At 36.8% G+C, this 22706-nt stretch overlaps 1 long non-coding RNA gene across 2 annotated transcripts; it reads right to left on the bottom strand.

Moving 5' to 3' along the window:
• Positions 1-357: 357 nt before the first annotated feature.
• On the bottom strand, positions 358-5492 carry LOC103658578. Of its 2 annotated transcripts, none has more exons than XR_567210.2 (4): positions 3021-5492; positions 2342-2783; positions 2025-2109; positions 358-410 (listed from the first exon to the last, which is right to left on the bottom strand). It is a non-coding gene; the product is annotated as an uncharacterized LOC103658578 (long non-coding RNA). The 2 variants fall into 2 exon arrangements; XR_567209.2 differs by having other exon boundaries at positions 2688-2783; positions 3021-5490.
• Between the last annotated feature and the right edge of the window lie 17214 nt (positions 5493-22706).

Consider the following 22706-nt stretch of genomic DNA (forward strand, 5'->3'; position numbering starts at 1 on the left):
ATGTAACATCAGGAGCAAAGCACAGATGCTAGCTCTCATCACATCATTTAACATTTTACTGGAGATCCTAGACAGTGCAATAAGGCAATAAAAAGAAATAAAATCCACATAATTAGAAGGAAAAAGTAAAACTGCTCTTATTTACAGACAACATGATTGTTTATATAAAAAGCCCCAGCAAACCCACAAAAAAAAACTATAAAAAACTAACACACCTGGTAAATTAATTTAGCAATGCTATAGGATAAAAGATCATACACAAAAATAATCTGGTTCCTGTAATTAGCAGTAAACAATCAAAGGGTATTTTTTAAGCTCCATTTACAATAGCATTAAAATTAATCAAATACTTAAAAATAAAGTTAATGAAAGATGTTTAATGCCTCCACACTGGAAACTGCAAAGAGGACCTGAAAGATATTAAAGATTAATTAAATAAATGGAAAGATGTACTATGTTAATGGATTAAAAAGCCTTTTTTTTTAAAGATTTGATGTTTTTAATTTATTTCCTCTCAAACTGATCTATAGTTTTGAAGCAATCCAAATGAAAATCTTAACAGGCTTTTTGGAGACATTGATAAGCTAATTCTAAAATATATATTAACATGCAAAGAACATAGATACCCAAAGCATATTAAAAAAGAAGAAATTCAGAAGATTAATACTCTCTGATGTCAAGATTTTCCATTAAAAAGCATTATTCAAGAAAGTGTGCTATCTGCACAAGGAATGACAGATCAATGGAACAGAATAGAGAACCAGAAATAAACCCACATTTCCAAGGCTATATGATTTCTACAACAGTGCCAAAAAGGTAACACTGTAATACATTATTAGTGGAATTATAAAATACACAACCAATTTAGGAAAAAAATTCCAACCATTTCTTACAAAATTAAACATTTTCCTACCTCATGAACCACCAAATTCTGATTCTAGCTTTACCAATTCCAATGAATTAGATAAGAATCTTCAGACTAACTTTATTCATAACTTTCAAACACTAGAAATACTCCACATATCCATTGATAGAATAGTAGAAACATAAAATGTGGTATATTCCTACAATGTATTATCATTCATGAGTAACAATGAATGAGCTACTACTACACAAAAATGACAGATAAATCTCAAAAGCATTATACTGCTTGAAAGAAGCCTTACATAAAAGAGAAAATATTCTATTATTTTAGTCATATGAAGTTATGGAATAAAAAGTTCTAATCTATGTGGGAAAAAATCAGAACAGCAGTTATCTCTGAAAGCCTAGATGTGGGGATGGACTTGAAAGGATCACAAGGGACGTTCATGTAATGTTAATGGTCTATATTTCAATAGCTGTTTGGGTTACACAGGTTATATGTGTATGCACTTACCAAAACTCAGTGAATGTACACTGAAAATATGTGCATTCACTGTATATAAATTGCATTCCAAAAGAAAAATAACACAGACAAAAGACTGAATTCTAATGATATGAAGTGTATTACTGTCTTCAGTTTACTTTGAAATGTACCAAAAACTAAAATGAAATGATGGATGGATAAAGGAACAGATACATGATTAGATTGTGATAAAACAGATAGTAAAATGGTAAAGTTAGACTCTACATGATGGATATACAGGTGTTTGCTGTAAGGTATTTGCAATGTTTTGGTATTTTCATTTAAAAAAAAAACTTTAAAAAAATCAGGACTGTACAGCTTCAATGCCCCTCTTTGTTCAATATCTAGGATAAGGGAAGTTTTCTATGACAATTTTTTTTTTTTGCCTATTTCTCTCCTTATTCCTTTTACTAACAGATGGCCACATTCTTCAGGGAAGGGAAGGTCCCTTTCTACCTACAGGGAGTGATATTTTAGTCTTTCAATCCAATGCTTATAATTCTATTCCTCTTATTAGTGATTAAGAACATCCAGCCAACAATATATAAAGAAAAGCCTTGTGTAGGGCTTCTAGGGAAGTGTTCCATATTCTGAAAGGGGAATTAGGGAAAGAACATTCTTTTTTCTGGCCTCTCACCATTGATGCTTGACCTGAGAATCTTGGAGCAGCTGAAGCCATCTTTCAACCATGAAGGGACAATCTCAAGGTCAAAGGCAACATGCTGCAAAGACAGAGCAGAGAAAGCATAATATGGATTCATGATGGCATCAAATAAACCAGAACCCTTCTTTTGAATGTCTTATGAGAGAAATATGGAGGTTGACTAGAGCTGCAGTTGTCCTCTTGTCATGAGGCAATAAGCATAAAAACAAAAAGGAAATGTGCAAAGGATGTTAGAACAAAAAGAAAACAAGAAGAGCTTGGCTTTTTAATATCATTATTGAGATGCTTACACTATCAACTGAAGTTCTCTAGACTTCTTGTTAAACAAACAATAAACTTCTGTGGGAGTCAGTTATGTATTTTGTTATTTGCAGCTGAGAGCATTTTGACTGTACGCAGCCTTGAAAACAGAAAATATATGCATATAACCATGAGAAAATAATATCTAAGTTTATTAACTGAGGACATTTTATTGACTGCAATTCTGCCAGTGACTTTATTAAATAGTTTGTGGTCACTTGGAGTCATAAGGAAAAACTTCACAAGGAGGAGGAAGCTGACTGAGGCTCTGAGGGAGGAGTAAAATTTCACATGATGGAGAAGTCAGAAGTGAGGAAGTTTCAAATGGGGACTTACAGCTCCGGTGACCAGCTGAAGTCCCCTGCCTTACCATTACTTCAGAGACAACCCAAACTGGTTTTTCAGGATAGAAGAAATCTCCCCAACAAGTATCTAAAGGAGAAAATGCTTTCACTCAATAAAATGGTCACATAGAATGAAAATCACTCTCTTCGAATAGTATCAGTTGTAATGCTATAGTCTCTAAGTAATGGAAAAACCCAACTAAATAAAATAGCTTATTGAATAAAGAAATTTATTAGCTTATAAAACAGGAAGTCTGTTGATAGAATAAGCTTCAGGATTAATTGACCAATTCAAAAATGTCTACAGGGAGCCATTTTTTTCTACCTTTCTGTTTTCTATTTTTGGTGCATTAATTTTGCCATCAGGCTGGATCCCCCTCATGATTGCAAGATGGCTTCATTGATCCTGCTGTTTCATAACTTCTCTTCTTTCTCTTCCTCTTGAGTCTTCATAACTGCTTCAGTCTTCCTTTCTGCATACAAGTTCCTTCTGTGGCCAGTTTGCACAGTCAAATGTGGTAGTATGACATTTCTAGTCTTCATATTATCAGTTCAGCTTTGCCCATTCTCTCATGGTCCCAACGTGGCATTTCCTGAAAAGGAACTCAATTTGGACAGATTGAATCCTGTGAGCAGTAGACTGCACAGGGCTGAGGAAAGAACCAGTGAGATTGAAAATGTGTCAGAGGAACTTCTCAAGCTGATATGCAAAGAGAAATAAAGAGTGGGGAGAAAAAAAGGATCAAAATATCCACGAACTGTGAGACAAAAGGTGTGACATTTGTATATTAGGGATACCAGAAGCAGAAGAAAGAAAGGAGCAAAATAAATGTTTTTAGTAATACGGACAGGAAATTCTCCAAAATAAATGACAAGCAGCAAACCACAAATCCAGGAAGCTAAGAGAACACCAAGCAGGAAAAAATCCAGAAATAAGTCAATAATATACCCAGGCCATCATATTCCAACTGAAAAGCAAAAACAAAACAAAACAAAACAAAAACACAAAAGAGATCTTGAAAGAAGCCAGGAGCAGAGGAATTGGGGTGAAACACATTACTTTCAGAGGACCAACAATAAGAATTACATCAGACCTCTCTTCAAAACCCATGGAAGCAAGAAAAGAATAGAGTGAAATATTTAAAGTTATTGAAAGAAAAAATTCACCAACCTAAAACTCAAAACCCAGTGAAATTATCCAGTGAAATAAATATACCTTCAGAAAAACAAAAGCTAGACAATATGTCACCAGTAGTCCTGCCTTGTAAGAAATGTTAAAAGAAGTTCTTCAAGAGAAGGAAAATTATATCGGTCAGAAATACGGACTTATATATAGAATTAAAGAATTTTAGTGAAGGAATGAAAGAAGGTAGATAAAAATAAAATGCATTATTTTTCTTCTTCTTAATTCATCTAATAGATAACTATTTGTTACAAGTAACAATAGCAATAATGTATTGGACAATTATAGCTTATGGGTAAGTGAAATGAATGACAGCAGTGTCATAGGAGAAGGAAGAGAGGCATTGGGGATACTAAGTTACCTGTACTGTCCAGGAAGCAGTTTGGTGTTATTTGAAAGTCAATTTGGATTAGTTTTAAATCTAAAAACAAAACAAAAACTTAAGGAAACCACTGAAACAAAATTTAAGAAGTATAATCGATATGGCAAGAGAAGAAATAAATGGAACAATAAAGATGCTCAATTAAAACTGAAAAGGCAAAAGAAGAATGGACACAAAAATAGAACATACAACAAGGGCAACAAATCGAAACCGTTACAAATATGGTAGCTATTAACCAAACTATTTCAATAATTGCTTTAAACATGAAATTCTTAGTATACAAATTAAAAGACTTCCAAAGAGAATTCTTTTTGAGAACTCCGCAATATGTTGTCTTTAAGAAACATACTTTAAATCTGAAGACAGAAATAGATTAAAAGTAAAGGGGTGGAAGTAGATATACCAAGCTAACAGTAATCGAAAGAATGCTTGAGTAGCTATATTAATTTCACCAAATCAGATTTCAGGACAGAAAATTATCATGAAGAAGGAGAAGCATCACCTAATGATAAAAAGATTAATTCTCCAAGAATACATAGAAATTCTTAACAGGTATATACTTGACAATAGAGCATCAAAATTTCTGCGTCAAAAGCCAATAGAACTGCAAAAAGAAACAGAAAATCCGCTGTTGTAGTTCAAGACCCCAACATCCCTCCATCATTAATTGACAGATCCAGCAGACAGAAAATCAGAAGGACATAATTGAACTGAACAGCACTATTGATCTACTGGATCTAATTGACATTTCATTCAGCAGCAGGATATACATTCTTCTACAACTCAAGTGGAACATTGATCAAGATACATCACATTTTGAGACATAAAACACACACCTTAACAAATTCAAAAGAATTAGAATCATACAATATCTGCTCTCAGACCATAATGGAATTAAACTAGAAATCAATAATGGCATAGATAGCTAGAAAATCTCAAAATACTTGGAGATTAAACAACACATTTCCAAACACTTGAGTTAAAGATGTCTCAAGAGAAGCTTTAAAATATTTTTAACTAAATGAAAATGAAAATACAGCTTATCGAAATTTGTTGAAAGCAATTCTTAAAAAGAAATTTATAGCATCAAATGCATATATTAGAAAAGGAAAAAATACCTGAAATCCATAATCTAATTTTCCACATTAGGAAACTAGAGAAAAAAAAGAGCAATATAAACCTAAAGCAAGTAGAAGAAAATAAATATTAAAATCAGGGCAGAAATCAAGGAATTGAGAACAGGAAATAATAGAGAAAAATCAATAAAATCAAAATCTGTTTTGTTTTGTTTTTTCAAAAAATAATTGACAAGCCTCTAACTAGGCTACCTAAGGGGGTAGTGGAAAGAGAACACATAAATTAGTAATATGAGAAATGAAAGAGAAACTATTACTACTGAGTCCATGGATATTAAAAGGATAATAAAACAATATTATGAACAACTCTACACCCACAAATTTGAATGAAATGAGCCAATTCCTTGAAAGGTACAACTTACCATATTCAATAAAGAAAAAATATATATACATATATAATGTGAATAAGCCTATATATATTAAAGAAATTGAATCAATAATTACTAAACTTCCAAAAAAGAAAGTGCGAAGCCCAGATGGTTTCACTTATGAATTCTACCAAACACTAAAGGAAGAAATAATACAAATTCTCTATAATATCTTCCAAAAAAATATTCGTTATGAGGTCATCATTATGCTAATACTGAAACCAGATAGAGATCTTACAAGAAAGCTCACATAAACATAAATTCAATAAAACTCTCAACAAAATGCTAACAAATCAAATTTAACAACATATAAACAAAATTATACACCTCAACCAAGTAGGATTTACTCTATGTATGGGAGGATAGTTCAACATTCAAAAACTTCAATTAATGCAATTCATCATGTCAATAGGCTAAAAAAAATCATATGATCATATCCAAGAAAAGCTTTTTTGAAAATATTACACCTTTTTGTAATAAAAAACAAACAAGCAGCAAAAAAAAAAAAAACCCAACCTCTTACTTAGAGGGAACTCTTCCAATCTGATAAAGAAAATCTATAAAATAAACCCTACTCATAACATCATACTTAATTTTGAGAAACTATAAGATTTCCACCTAAGACTGAGTACAAGACAAGTATGTCCCCTCTCACCACTCCTATTAAATATTATACTGGTAGCTAATGCAAAAAGATAAGAAAAAGGAAAGAAAAAGATATACAGATTGAGAAGAAAGAAATAACTGTCTTTGTTGGCCGATGACATGATTGTCAATACAGAAAATTCCCAAAATTCAACCAAAAGTTCCTGAAACTAAGTGAATATAGAAAGTTTGTAGGATGGGGGTGCCTGGGTGGCACAGCGGTTAAGCGCCTGCCTTCAGCTCAGGGCATGATCCCCGCGTCATGGGATCGAGCCCCACATCAGGCTCCTCCGCTGTGAGCCTGCTTCTTCCTCTCCCACTCCCCCTGCTTGTGTTCCCTCTCTTGCTGGCTGTCTCTATCTCTGTCAAATAATAAAAAAATAAAATCTTAAAAAAAAAAAGAAAGTTTGTAGGATGCATAGTTAATTTTAAGCACTGAACAGTTAGGATTTGAAATTTTTAAAAAATACTATTTGTATTAGCCTCCCAAAAAAGAAATATTTACGTATAAATGTAAAAACACTATGTAAAGAATCTGCATGTGGAAAATGACAAAACACTGATGAAAGATATCAAAGAAAATCTTCATAAATGAAGAGATATTCCATGTTCATGAAAAGGAACATTTGATATTGTTAAGATGCTAATTCTTCCCAGCTTGAGCTACTGATTCAATGGAATCTTAATAAAAGTTCCAACAAGTTATGTAGTACATATTAAAAAACTGATTCTAAAGTTTACATGGAGAGACAAAAAATTCAAAATAGCCAACACAATACTAAAGGAGAAGAACAAAGCTGGAAAATGGATGCTACCCAACATTAAGACTTACTATAAAGCTCCAGCAAATGAGGCCATGTGTACTGTGAAAAAATAAACAAAAAGATCAATGTGACAGATTAGCAAGTCCAGAAATAGAGCCACACAAATATAGTCAATTGATCTTTGACAGAGCAAAGACAACTCAATGGAGAAAAGATAGTCTATGCAACAGACAGTGCTGGAACAACTGAACATTCATGTGCTAAATAAATAAATAAGCCTAGTTCCAGGCCTCATGTCTTTCACAAAAGAATAATAATAACTCATCCATTTTGAGTTTATCTTTGTGTATGGTATAAGAGAATGGTCCAGTTTCATTTTCTGCATGTGGTTGTCCAGTTTTCTCAGCACCATTTGTTGAAGAGACTGTCTTTTTTCCATTGGATGTTCTTTCCTACTTTGTCAAAGATTAGTTGACCATAGAGTTGAGGGTCCATTTCTGGAGTCTCTATTCTGTTCCATTGGTCTATGTGTCTGTTTTTGTGCCAGTACCATGCTGTCTTGATGATCACAGCTTTGTAATATATCTTGAAGTCGGGCATTGTGATGTCCCCAGCTTTGGTTTTCTTTTTCAACATTCCTCTGTCAATTAGGGGTCTTTTCTGGTTCCATACAAATTTTAAGATTGTTTGTTCCAGCTCTGTGAAAAATGTCAATGGTATTTTGATAGGGATTGCATTGGAAGTGTAGATTGCTCTGGGCAGCATAGACATTTTAACAATGTCTATTCTTCCAATCCATGAGCACGGAATGTTTTTCCATCTCTTTGTGTCTTCCTCCATTTCTTTCAATGTGTTCTGTAGTTTCTTACACCATACACAAAGATAAACTCAAAATAGATGAAAAACCTCAACGTGAGACAGGAATCCATCAAAATCCTGAGAACATAGGAAGTAACCTATATGACATCAACCACAGCAACTTCTTTCGAAACACATCTCTAAAGGCAAGGGAAGCAAAAGCAAAAATGAACTTTTGGGACTTCATCAAGATAAAAAGCTTTTGCACAGCAAAGGGAACATTCAACAAAACCAAGAGGCAACCCATGGAATGGGAGAAGATGTTTGCAAATGACACTTCAGATAAAAGGTTGGTATCCAAGATCTATAAAGAACTTATCAAACTCAACACCCAAAAAACAAATAATCCAGTCAAGAATGTGCAGAAGACATGAACAGACATTTCTCCAAAGAAGACATACAAATGGCCCACAGACACATGAAAAAAATGTTCAACATCTCTAGCCATCAGGGAAATACAAATCAAAACCACAATGAGATACTGCCTTACACCAGTTGGATGCAAAAATTAACAAGATAAGAAACAACAAATATTGGCATGGATGTGGAGGAAGCGGAACCTTCTTACACTGTTGGTGGAATGCAAGCTGGTATGGCCATTCTGGAAAACAGTATGGAGGTTCCTCAAGACATTAAAAATAGAGCTACCCTATGACTCAGCGATTGCACTACTAGGTATTTATCCCAAAGATACAGATGTAGAGAAAAGAAGGGGCACATGCACCCCAATGTTTATAGCAGCAATGTCTGCAATAGCCAAACTGTGGAAGGATACAAGATGTCCTTCAACAGATGAATGGATAAAGAAGATGTGGTTCATATATATAATAAAATGTTGCTCAGCCATCAGAAAGGTTGAATACCTACCATTTGCATCAACATGGATGAAACTGGAGGGGATTATGGTAAGTGAGATAAGTAAGCAGAGGAAGACAATTATCATATGGTTTCACTCATATGTGGAACATAAGGAATAGCAGGGAGGATCATAGGGGAAGGGAGGGAAAACTGAATGGGAAGGAATCAGAGAGGGAGACAAACCATGAGAGACTCTGGATTCCAAGAAACAAACTGAGGGTTACAGAAGGGAGGGGGATGGGGGATGGGGTAACCAAGTAGTGGGTATTAAGGAGGGCACATGTTGTGATGAGCATTGGAAGTTATATGCAACTAATGAATTGTTGAACACTATATCAAAAACTAATGATGTACTGTATGTTGGCCACCTGAAAATTAAAAAAAAAAAACACAATAAGAACTCAAAATGGATCATAAACTTAATTTAAAATCCAAACTATAAAGCTTCTAGAAGATACAATAGGAGAAATTCAAAGTTCCCTTGGTTTGGAGATGAGTTTTTAGATATAATACCAAAGTCATGACTCATAAAAGAAAAAAATGCTCAATTGGACTCTATTAAAAATAAAAAAATCTGTTAAGTCACAGATTGGGAGGCAATCTTTGAAAAACGTATCTTTATGTTTTTATCAAAAAAATACAAAGAGCTCTAAAACCTCAACAATAACAAAACAAACAACCCAATTAAAAATGGACAATCTAGACAGACATCTCACTAAAGAAAGTATACAGAGAGCAAATATGTATATGAAACAATGCTCAACATTGAAACAATGAAATACTGCTGCGAACCTATTAAGATTACTAAAATCCAAAAAAAATCGACAGTACCCAACACTGGCAAAAATGTGAAGAAGGGATTCTCATTCACTGCTGCTGAGAATGCAAAATTATACAACCAATTTGAAAGACACTTAACCAGTTTCTTACAAAACTAAAAATACTCTTACCAAGTAATCCACCTCTCCTACATATTTACCATTTGAGTTGAAAACCCATACCTGCACAAATTCTGCACACAAATATTTATGGCAACTTTATTAATAATTGCCAAAAACTGGAAGTAACTTAGATATTCTTCATTACGTGGATACCCTGGTACACCCATACAATGGAATATTATTTAACAATAAAAAGGAATGAGCTATCAAGCCATGAAATGACATGATGGAAGCTTAAGCACATATTGCTAAATGAAAGAAATCAATCTGAAAAAGGATACATATTCTTTATGATTCCAACTATATGACATTCTGGAAAAGGCAAAACTACAGAGGCAAAAATGATCAGTGGTTGTTAGGTATTTGGGGATGATGAATAGATGGACAACAAGAATTTTTTAAGGCAGTGTAACTATTCTGTATGATAATGTGGTAATGCATAACATTATTCATTTGTCAAAACCCATGGAAATGTACAACACAAAGAGTGAAACTTTATGTAAACTATGCACTTTATTTAATAACAATGTATAAATATTGGTTCATTGATCATAACAAATGTACCACACTCATGCAAGACGTTGATAATTAGGGATGTTTAAGGAGAGATGTATATAGAACTTGCTGTATTACCTGCTCAATTTTTCTGTTAATCTATAACTTCTCTAAAAAATAAAGTCTATTAATTTTTAAAGTCACTTTTTTGATCTCACACTTTATAATATTTTGTCTAGTAAGCATTTTTTTTCCTTCAAAAAGTTGCATTTGAAGCTTGGCACTTAGTCTAGTGTTCACATGAGCTGCTGTCAGACTTACAGGTGTCCTCTTGTGCCTCCTGCATTGACAGGTCTCCTTTCTAGGAGGTTTTGACTTGAAAGAGCAGTAAACAGATTTTCTGAAACAAAACTAACAAATAGCATAGCTGATTAGATATATTTTTGTTTGTTTTTAAAGAAAAAGAGGCCCAAATAAATCTACAATTTGCAAAGTTAAGATAAGATGGAAATTCATTTCAAAGAAGGGCCACATCACTGGCATATAATTACAACCTCTATATCTGGAATTTCCCCTAAATATGAATACCTCATATTATTTTTCTGCTTATCATTTCAAATATATACAGACAGAAAGAAAATCCAGTTTAATCCCACTGCCAATAGAAAAAAAAAAGAAGTCAGTTTTCAGTTTAAGCATTGCTCCTTTGGAGGTAATGTGCCCTTTTTCTCTAGCTGCCTTTAGGATTCTCTCTGTCTTGTTTCTCACCAGTTCTCCTGTGATGTTTTAAACATAGGTTTATTTGTAACACTTAATTTGCTTGAAGTTTGAAGAACTTGTTGAAACTGTAACTTGATGTCTTTTGTCATTTGGCGAAAATTATTGGTCATGATTTTTTTCAAGTATAGCTTCTACCCCATTTCATTCTCTTCTCCACCCCCACCCCCCAGCACTCCAGTAACTCTTTGTCATATATTTTTACCATGCTCCATCTGCCTCATATTCTTTTTCTGTATTTTGCAGGTTTTTTTCTCTGCATGCTTCAGTCTATTTATTTTCTACTGACCAGATTTCCAGATTACTAATTCTGTTGTAAATCTGTCCAATCTGTTGTGAAACCCATCTATTGAGTTCTTAATTAATATAGCCTATTATTTTAATTCTAGAACATTCATAGAAACTTCTTTATAGCTTCCTGATAAAATTTTTCCTATCAGTTTCCTGATAAAATTTTGTCAGCTAACTCCTTGAACATATTATTATAGAGTTCACATCTAATAAATGCAATACCTAAATTTTTGTGGGTCTGTTTATATTGTCTGATTTCCTATTTTTAAAAATGTTTCACTTGATTATAACTAACATACAATAAAGTGCACTACTCTTAGGTGTACATTCTAATGGTGCTAACATATGTATATCTTCAGTAGCCCCCATCAGATTGAGATACAATAGTTATTAACAATATATAAAGAGTTCTAACAAATCAATAGGATTGGAGAGAATCACAAGGAAAAACTGGACAAAAGTTCTAAACAGGCAATTCACAAAGAGAACACAAGTAGGCGATATAAGAATAAATCTGATAGATGTACAGGTTCACTTTTTTAAAAAATTCAAATTAAAATAGCAATAAGATGCTATTTTTCATACATTGCATTAAAAGTTACAAATTAATACATCATTGATCTATGGTGGTAAAGCTGTGACTTTCATATCTTAGAGAAGGGGAAATGATAATTCTTAGCTGGCAGGTATCTCTCTGTGTTTCAAATTCATTTACTCTTTGATTCAGCAATTCAATTGTTAAGGCTCTGTCATTCAGAAATTTTCATAGAAGCATACAAAGAGATATCTAATAATAATATCAATAATAATATCAATACATTTTTTGAGAGCTCACTATTTGCTAGATACTGTTCTTAGTGCTTTATGTGTATTAACTCATACACTTGTCAAGATGACATAGAGGCAATAAATATTTCCCAGTCTGAATGGTAGTTGAAGCAGGACACTAAAGCTAAAAAGGAAATATAGTGCTTGTTTTTGCCTCAACCACTAAGTAGAAGAGGCAAACATTTTAAAAGGAATGGCTGAGTGGAGGATATCAGGCACACATCACAGTGTTGCACAGGTGGCTACAGGTCAATGACAGGGAGCCAGGTGGATAAAGACACCGGGATGGACTAGCCAGATCCCTAAAATTTGGTAACTCTGGGAGAAGATTCCACTACCTCTACACCATATAACTTCAATCACCTGCCGTCTCTGTGTGCTCCCCTGTGCCAACTGCTGTGGGACTTGTGAAAGAATGACAAGCCAGTCTGTCTCTAAAAGTCTGGACATGATGTGGGAACACTGTACGTTCTGTTCCAGCCTCCCAGAGGAGGAGCCCTGCCCAGATACCTAGCACCATCTACAGCACTCTGTGGGGATTTTCTGTCAAGTGTCTCTCTCCAATGCTTGTCTTTGCTTTTCTTGATGGCAACTCTATGTCTGACTCCTCTCTGTATCCACTACGCCTAGCACAGTGTCGGTACACAGTGGACAATCAGTTCAATAAGTGAATGATTGGACCCATAGTTAGGTAGATGAATAGTTGAGTGGATGGGTGGATGGGAGGGTAAGTGAATATCTCATACCAAGTATCAACCCTTTCCTCATGACAGATAGATAAGAGAGTCACACCAGATAATGTCTAACGTCTACTGTTCCGAAAACAGTCATATATTCTGATCTAACATTTTTCCATGCTTCAAGATCCCAATTCTGTGGAATTTATTTCTACCCTGTAAGTTTCATCAGCACAGAGAAAACTGTAATTGAATTGGTGCTGTTTCCTTTAGCTGTTTTTTTCTCTTTTCAAAGCAGAAAGATCTTTGTATTTATTGTTTCATGTTTCTGAGAAAATAAGCACTAACAGCTTCAGGAATGAATATTAGAGTATCTGTCCAGTGTCATATTAATTTCTCTCTGCAAAGAAAATCTATTTCATGTTTATTATTTTTTATTGTTGCCATATACAGTGAAATTCGGATATGTTTCAGACTGTCATCATTGCCAGCAGTTCTTAACACAGGCACTCACAGCTGGATCAAGGCATCGAAATGGCATAGTAAGAGCCAGTGGAACCTCCAAAGCATGATTCAGGCCAAAGAAGCAGCAGCTACCAGGGGCATGCTCTTCCCATGGTGGAGGACTGGAGGACAAGAAGTCAGGCCAAACCATGCAAACACATTCCAAGCCTCCGCTGGGATGTGGCTTAGGTCATGTCCACTCAAATTCCATTGGCCAAAATAAATCTCATAACCAAGCCCAGTATCCATAGGGCAGGGCACTATACTGGGATTTTGCTGGGGAAGAGAAGGGTAAATATTTACTGGATAATAATACAAACTATCACAGGGAGTCATTCAAAAGTTAACTCTTGGGACACCTGGGTGGCTCAGGTGGCTGAGCATCAGACTCTTGGTTTCAGCGCAGGTCAAGATCTCAGGGTCGTGGGATCAAGCCCTACATCGGGCTCCATGCTCAGCACATCAGGCTCCATGCCCAGCCTGGAGTCTGCTTGTCCCACTCCCTCTGTTCCTCCCCCACTCATGCTCTCTCTCTCAAGTAAATAAATAAAATCTTAAAAAAAAAAAAAAGCTAACTCTCAAAGCCCCTGCTGCTTCCTCACAATTTCCTGGAACTCTGTCTGCTTTTTTAGGCTTTGGTGGCTTTTAACACCCCGTAAGTACAGATAACAAGAAAAAGACTAATTATTTAGGGAGTACCCACTATGCTTCAGTCACTTTATATGTATCTTTTGTAATTCTTACCACAGATCTACAAAGAAAGAGTTGTTACATATATGTTATATATATCACATAAAAGAAAGCTACAGATCAAAGAGAGAAAGTATCTCGTCCAGTATCACTAAATGCATACCAGAGGTAGACATCAAGACCATTCTAGAAGCCCACTCACTGCCCATAAGCTCTTTTCAATATCTTGGAGCACTCAACTTCACTGATCATCTTATCTGATGTATTTATTTGTGCCAGTTAAGACGGCAATGAAATACTCCTGCATACCAAACTGAGTAAGTGAATTTAAAAGACTCCAAATACCAAGTGTTTAGAAGAGGTAGAGTATTGACAGTTCNNACTGCTGGTGGCAATGGAAATTGGGTTTGGGCAAGAATTTGACATTATCTACTAGATTCAAATGCATAGTATATTATTACCCAGTGAGTCCACTCCTCCTAAGTACAGTATGTGATATATTGATATAGACGTACATATACAAGCAAACAATAATTAAAGAAAAAAAATCTCCACTTAAGAGGAAGAAATGTCCTTAAAGAAAGCCAAGCTTCTGAAAGAGCAAGAACAGAAAAGTAACATTTAACAAAAAGTTTTAGAATACAAGGAAATTTGCTGGTAGGAATGTGAGTATTGGAGTACCTGCAGGAGGGTTCGGAGAGTCAGAGGAATGGGTTATGGGCTCACACTAAGGATTTAAGAGTTAAGTGGGATGAAGAGCCCAGGAAGCTTGAACTTCAGGTGGTGACTTGAGGAAATGAGAATGCACATGATCTGGATGGTATACTGGGAGAAGGTGGATTACTGTTTCTGCTTAGAGTCTCAGCTGGAATTGATTGGAGGGTAGGGATAGGAGGCTCAAGGTCAGTCTTTCAAGGATATCACAGAGATGAAGACATCTCCCTTGGCACGCACACCCTAAATCATGCTGCAAGCAGAGTTGAGGCTGGGGACTGAGCTTAGTTAATTAAATTAATTTGCTCCTAAATTTCATCTTGCCAAGTTAAGCCCATTTTTTTAGCCAGCCGAAGGTTTTTTTGGTTTTTAGATTTTGGGTTTTTGTTTGTTTACTTGTTTGATATTTTAGGTTTTCCCTGTGGCTTACAAGTGTTCTTCAAAAATAAAAAAAAAAATTTTAAGTAATTAAAATAGCACAGAGGACTTTTGTTTTAAAAGCTACCCTCTCCCACCCTATTCCCCCACCCATGGGCCTGCTCTCCAAAAGCTCTTTTTACCATCGTGAATAGTAGGTCTCCAGTTGGTCGCATCATTTTTCTAGATAATGCTTATTATCTAGTTTTTTACTTGCCAACTGTAAATAATGTGTCCTGACTTCTTGTGACGGTTACTCTCCATTTACCTGCCTTCCAGACCCATTCTCCCCTACTTCCACCCAGGGGAGGGACTGAGGGCAAAAATGAGTGATCTTTTCTCACACTTCATCAATGGTCCAAAATAATGCCATATTTTAGTGAGCTTCATATTTGGCTTATTTTTACAGCTTTTTGTTTGTTTTTCTGGGTTTTTAGTCAACATTTTTTCCTCTGTGAAGAAGCAATGTATGCATTCTTACCAGTTTCAGTTATATCCAGCTGCTCAATCATCTTTTTTCCTACAGCATTATCCCTCCTGAAGTTCACCATCCTCCAGAACTCAGAGAAAGCCCTGAATCCTTCCTGTCTTGTCCTTCAGCCACACCCACTGTCACCTGCATCCTTCAGTTTGTTTCCCAAAGTTAAGAGTCTCACATGGTTTGTCTCCCTCTCTGATGACTTCCCATTCTGTTTTCCCTCCCTTCCCCTATGATCCTCTGCTCCGTTTCTTATATTCCACATATGAGTGAAACCATATGATAATTGTCTTTCTCTGATTGACTTATTTTGCCCAGTATAATGCCCTCTAGTTCCATCCAATTGTCATGAGAGAAGAATAAAGACATCTTTGGCTATGTAAAGAGTCAACAAGTTTAGCTCTTATTCCGAAGAACAATGTCTTCTTTTTCTTTTGTTTTGAAAAACAAAGCTGGAGGTATCACAATTTCCGATTCCAAACTGTACTACAAAACTGTAGTAATTAAAACAGTATGGTATCTGCACAAAAGTAGACATATAGGTGAATGGAACAGAATAAAGAGCCCCAAAATAAAACCACACTTATATGGTCAATTAACTTACAAAAGGAGACAAGCATAGCCAATGGAAAGAAGACAGTCTCTTCAACAAATGGTGTTGGGAAAGCTGGACAGCTTCACGCAAAAGAATGAAACTGGACCACTTCTTACACCGTACATAAAAATAAACTCAAAATAGATTAAAGACCTAAATGTGAAAATCGAAACCATAAAACTCACAGAAGACAGCACAAGCAGTAATTTCTCTGACATCAGCTATAGCAACATCCTTCTAGATATGACTTCTGAGGCAAGGGAAACAAAAGCAAAAAAAAAAAAAGAAATTATTGGTAATTCCTTCAGCTTTAAGTTTCCCCTCTTTAATTGGACTTTCATCTTACCCATTACAGATGGTCCCCAGTTTAGGATGGTCCAACATAGGATTTTTAGACTTCCCCTTCAGTATAAACCATCCTTGCAAGTTTGAATTTTGACCTCTTCCCAGGCTAGTGATATGTGGGATTGATCCAGTCTCATGATTCTAGGCAGTAGCAGCTCCTGGTCTGTCACGTGATCATGACGGCAAACAACCCACCTGCAATCATTCTGTCCTCCCACAACCACTCTGTTTCTCACGTTCTGTACAGTATTTAACAAATTATATGAGATATTCAATACAATAAAAATGGGCTTTGTGTTAGATGATTTTACCCAACTGTAAGCTAATGTAAATGTTTTGAGCACATTTAAGGTACCGTAGGCTGTTATGATGTTCAGGAGGTTAAGTGGATTAAATGCTTTGACAACTTATATTTTCATCTTACAATGGGTTTAAGTTGAGGAAGATCTAGATATCGTTAGTTGTCTGTGTAATCTGTATATTCTTATTGTCATTGTCAAAAATTATTTCATTATTTGCTTTTCCTTTTACGTGGCACATCACTCTTAATTTTATGTTTTTATTATTTTCTCAAATTTCTGAGCATATTGAAGTTCTGCCTTGTCCCTTTGTTTTCTTTAAGTTCTCTTCTTCTTTATCTTTGTTTCTTTTATCGAAGCTAGTGTTTCCGTTTGTTCAGCTTGGCTTTTTTCGTCCACGTTCTGGTTTTTATATGTGACTTGGTTGTCGTATACAGTTGTCTATCAATGTTTAAAAATCAAAGACCAGGCTGATCATTCTAAAGAGTTGTTAAGGATTTTCTCTTCTATTGTTTGAATCTGTTTCCTAATTAGTCTTTCTCCTGGGAGGAAGAAATCTGGCTGAGAGATCTGTTTCTGGACTAAATGTTCTCTGCTGTAGGGTATGTGGAGAGGAGCTTCCCAAAAGGCTAAGGGCCACCAAATTTCAGAAAGAGGAGGGTTTCACCAAAAGAGGCTGCTTCCCACACTAGTAGCCTTGACTCACACAGTTTCTTAATTTCCTTAGAAGCCCTTCACACGTTTTTGTCTGTAGGGGCAAATTTCTCTGGCAGACCTGACATTTTGTACCCAAAGGTGGGGAAGCAAGGAGGAGTTGCTTCTGCCCCAAATAAACATTTAACCAATCTCCTTGTCTTCATCCTCACTTCCAACCCCCACATTCCAACCTGCCATCTCTGAGCCCAGGCGCCTGTAGTTCTGACAGGCTTAGTCCAGCCCTCACTCCCCACCACCACCACCACCACACACATACACATCCTGGTCACGCTGCAGCCTCCCTGAGCTTCCTCTGGACTGGAGTCTCCGTCTCTCTATTTCCTCCCCCAACATACCCCATACCCCATCCATCTTCCTGGAATTCTTGGAATCTCACACATACTGAAGGATCCCCTTAGAACCTCTCCACTTTGTGAGCTTATTTCTTTAATTACTCCTTTAATATAATCGTAATGGGTTATCAAAAGAGTACAAAATATGCTAAGTCTATTGTCTTGAGCCATACACTTGAAGGGACTTATAATGAGATAAATAAATATACAGTCACCTGTACCCCTGTCCCTTTGGCAGGACTGTTCCCATCTGTGAGTGGGCATAGTTATATCTATGTCTGTCTGTGTATTACATATGATATTTTGACTTTTTTCTTTGGTGCTATGAAGTCTCTGTCTTTACCATCTTGATAAATATGTGAAACTCCAAGAAGTACCTATACCAGCCTCTTCAGAGCACAGCAGACATAGGTGTCATGAACCCCATTTTGACAGGAGAAAATTTGGAGGCAAAATCACTTAGCAAAGTTGCAAGTGCTGAGTCAGGAATGAGAAGCCGTGTCTGCCACATTCCGAATCCTGTTTTTTCTTTGCTCATGAGCTTGTTCTGAGGATTAAATGAGATAAAATATGTAGAGCTCATAGCAAAAGTTTGGCAAATGTGATTACCATTCTGGTTCCCCCTTCTTAGTCATAGCTACATACCCCAAATCCCTCCCTTCTCTTGGCCAAAGAGAATAAAAGCCTTCAAACCTCCTCATTTATGGTTTCTTCTCTGTGCCGCTGGGAAAGGGGAGAGGCTCCTGGCCAGGGCTGCAGAATCTGCTGTCACTGATCTCTCTGTGCTTCTCTGGACCCCACCCTCCCCATTCCCACCCCATGCTCCTCATTACTCACAGCTTGTGGCAGCCTTAACCAAACAAACCCCTGCTTCCTCTCTCTTCTCTTAAAATATGCTGAGCCACAGTTTGGTTTTATTAAAAGCTTCCAACTTGCCAATCAGTTAAGTCAAGCCATGTTTCTGTGCTAATGAGAAAAAAACAGAAAAAGGCCCAAGGAGAAAATATTTGCAATACACATAAAAAAGTGTTGTTGTCTTTTCTGTATAAAGAGCTCAAACAAATCAATAAGAAAAACATTAACCACACTTCTGAGTGAGAAACAGCATGAACAAAATATTCACCCAAAAGAACATGCAATTTCTAAATAAGCATATAACAGTATATTCAATCCCACGAGTAATCAAGAAAATGCAAAGTCAAATAATCACATATTTCTCATCCACAGAATTATCAATATTTAAAATCTAATGCTTGATTCTGGCAAGAAGCTCTGAGATGAGCACTTGATTGGGGAGAATATAAATTGTTACGGCCACAACTCGTGAACGTATCAAATGCCTGAAACATAGTCTTGCAACCTTTGATCCAATTGGTCCATTACTGGGATACAAGCTAAGGAAAAAATATGAAAGTCAGGGGCACATGTGTGGCTCAGTAGGTTAAGGTCTGTCTTCTGCTCAGGTCATGATCCCAGGATCTTGGGATCAAGCCCGTATCAGGCTCCCTGCTCAGTGGGAAGCCTGCTTCTTCCTCTCCTCCTCGCTCATGCTCTCTCTCGCTACCTCTGTCTCTCTCTCAAATAAATAAATAAAATCTTTGGGGAAAAAATATGAAAGGCAGATATTTGTGTTCATATGGTTTATCACAGCAAAGAAAAGGAAGCAACTTAGTGATTAAAACAAATTAAAGATCTTTTGTACTTTTATATGGGAAAATGGTCATCGTATAATGTTTGGTAGTGAAAACTCAGCACTTGAAATCACATATTCAGTAACATCTCCGTAGTATAAAGCAAATGTCCACAAATGTGTAAAAGACTAGAAATGAATGTACCTGAATGTGCTAGATACTATAAGCAGTTGTTAGAGTTTGGGATATATATACATACATATATATATATATGTATGTATATATATCCTCTCTGTTACACACACACACACACACACACAGAGAGAGAGAGAGAGAGAGAGAGAGAGAGAGAGAAAGAACATCTGTCACTTTGATACAGGCAAAAACTTCTAATTAGAAATTTTAAAGGACCCAAGTAAAATCTGCCTGCCTCTGTCTGTAAGAGCTGACGGACAGGGACTGAAATAGGGTGCCTCCAGGAAGGAAGGAGCCCTGAATGTGTGTGTGTTTGGGTGGGGATAAAGCGGGCAGGGATGCCCCTCCCATGGGCCACTCCTGCTGTATGTAGCTCTGGGAAGGAAGCAAAACTTCCCCTCTGAGACTCCATCACACCCTCTCACTCTGTGGGGAAGTCAGCAGCTTATTCCAGCCCCATCCTGCACACATTCCTGAGGCTGCCAGAACTGAGTCCCAGGCCTGGCTGCACTACCTCACACAAATTCTTGTCACTCCTCCCAACCTCCTTTTTCTCACTTTTAAAATGGGCCCTTGGCAATATCCTCTTTGGTGGTATTTATGGGAATTAAATGAGATAGCAGTTTTATTGTTATAAGATATAGCTGAGTTCTTGCTACTCCAGTAATAAATATTCAACAGAGAAAGACACACTGCATTTCTGTAACTTAACATCAGACCCTTACCATATAATCTACTTTTTCATATAATTATTCTGCTTTTAAAAAAAATATTTTTTAAAAATATTCCTCATTTCTTTAAAATTAGACACTTCCATGGTTAAATCTTCTAAAATATATCAAACGTTTCCCTGCTAGCTAAACAAACACTCACCATTAAACACTATTTATCTTCTTTTCAGAATAGCCTGGGGTGCTTACTGTAAGTGTGCCCATCAGGGGAAGGGGACCAATATCTTCAATGACTTAAACTTAATATCTTTAACCTATTTGCTGAGTAAGACATTGTATTATCACATTATTATCTAATGTATTAGTCACAGCAATCTAACTTTGCAGACTGTTCGAATTTCACAGATGAGAAAATTGAGGCTCAGAGGAGTTAAATAAAATGCCGACAGTCAGTCCCCTAGAAGGCAGTGAAGACTCAAACCCAGATGGCGTCCCAAAGCCTTGGGTGCTTTGGGCCAGCCCATTGTGCAGTCACATCCTCCACTTCTGGTTGGATCTAAGAAGCTTTAATTGTATAATAAATGCTACTTTGTTTCTGTATCTAACTTTAGAGTTTGTGGAGCTTTCTACCTTTCTTTAGTTAATTGTTTGGCTTCCTCTTTGTAAGGAATTCTTGTTATATTCCAGTGCTTTTAACCTGTCCTACCTTGGGAAGTGACATAAGCGAATGTCTTATGATTATGTCTAAAGGCCAGTTGGCTGCCAGTGAGCCTTAAGAAGTCTTCCCATAAGTGAGGTGCAATGACTTGGGGACTTGTTCTTTGGTTACCTATTGGCTCTTTTGGCTTCCTTCCAGTTCCCCAGCTGCATTTCAGATAATTGAAGTTGTTTAATTTATGAATTCTGAATATAGAGGATACCGTTAGCCAACATGGTCCTATATGTACTACAAAACAAAATGCTCAAGTGTTGCTAGTTTCTAGTAAATGCCTGTCTTGTCCCAGTTATTTTACAGACATTGCTTCTGCAAAACTCTGGAATGCAAATGTTCTTGTCCCCATTTCCTAAGCGAAGAAACGGAGACTCAAAAGTGTTCTGTGAATAGTTCCCTTCACATGAACATGTATTTGTCCAGCATGGGAGTTTCACTAAAGATTGACAAGCAGTGTGAGTTTCTTCATTAACTAACTAAAGAGAATTATGAATGCTTGCCCACTGTGTTAAACAAGTCATCCTAATAATAAGTTGGTCCAGCCCACATCTTGGGAAAGGTGTCTGCCCTGCACACCTCCAGGGGGCAGCCTTACATTGTGTTCAACCTGGATGATACTCCCAAGGGCACACACATTGTGCAGACATCTGGAATGGGGCCCCCGGACTGCAGCAGAGCAACCTTAATGGGAGAAGCCCGGAGGGTGTCACAGCAGTGCACTGGAAGACTGACAAGTAAACAACAACAAAAAGCCCCACAGGGAGGACTAGTCATCAGAGAGGAAAAGTGCAGGGTGTCTCTTGGGTCTGAGATTTAAAACAAGGGTGACATGATCTCAAGTTCCCTGCCCTCTCCGGTGGGGAGAGGGCAGAGATAAAATGCTACATATAACATAGCATTCTTTCTGGGTATGTAAGTAGACTCCATTTAACTAACCAGAGTGTCAAAATCCACTTCAAGGTTTTAATTGCCTACGTAAAATGAAACATTTACAAACTCTACAATGTCTGGACGCCTCAGACAGAAGTGATTCAAATAAATCACATGGCCTTTGTCCAAGCAATCCCCTTTTCTAAGAATCTTTTCCAAGCATTAGCGCACGGACTGGGACTGGGACAGCGCCCTTGAGGGGCCAGCCATGCAGGGACTTCCCAGGCCACCAAAGTCCCTCAGCTCTGAGAGGCCACCCTGCCACGGAGTGGCAAAGCAGCCAGCCAAGATTCAAACGCAGGTCTGTCCCTATTTGGTCACCGGCCCTGTCAGAGCTGGGGCAGGCCATCCTGTCGCATCTGGGAGTTTTCAGTCCACACACAGGGGAATTCTCCACCACAACCTCTGAGTCTGGTAGCTGCAGACCGAAACAGAAACGTAGTTAGAAAAACGTGATTCTTGCGCAAGAAAGTTTGAACAGAGAAGAGTTCAGACGTGGGTGGGTGTGTGTGTTTAAAAAGAAAGAAAGAAAGAAAAAGAAAGGAAAGAAAGAAAGAAAGGAAAGAAAGAAAGAAAGA

Source organism: Ursus maritimus, unplaced genomic scaffold (assembly GCF_017311325.1).
Source record: "Ursus maritimus isolate PB19 unplaced genomic scaffold, ASM1731132v1 scaffold_1, whole genome shotgun sequence".
Taxonomy (NCBI): Eukaryota; Metazoa; Chordata; class Mammalia; order Carnivora; family Ursidae; genus Ursus; species Ursus maritimus.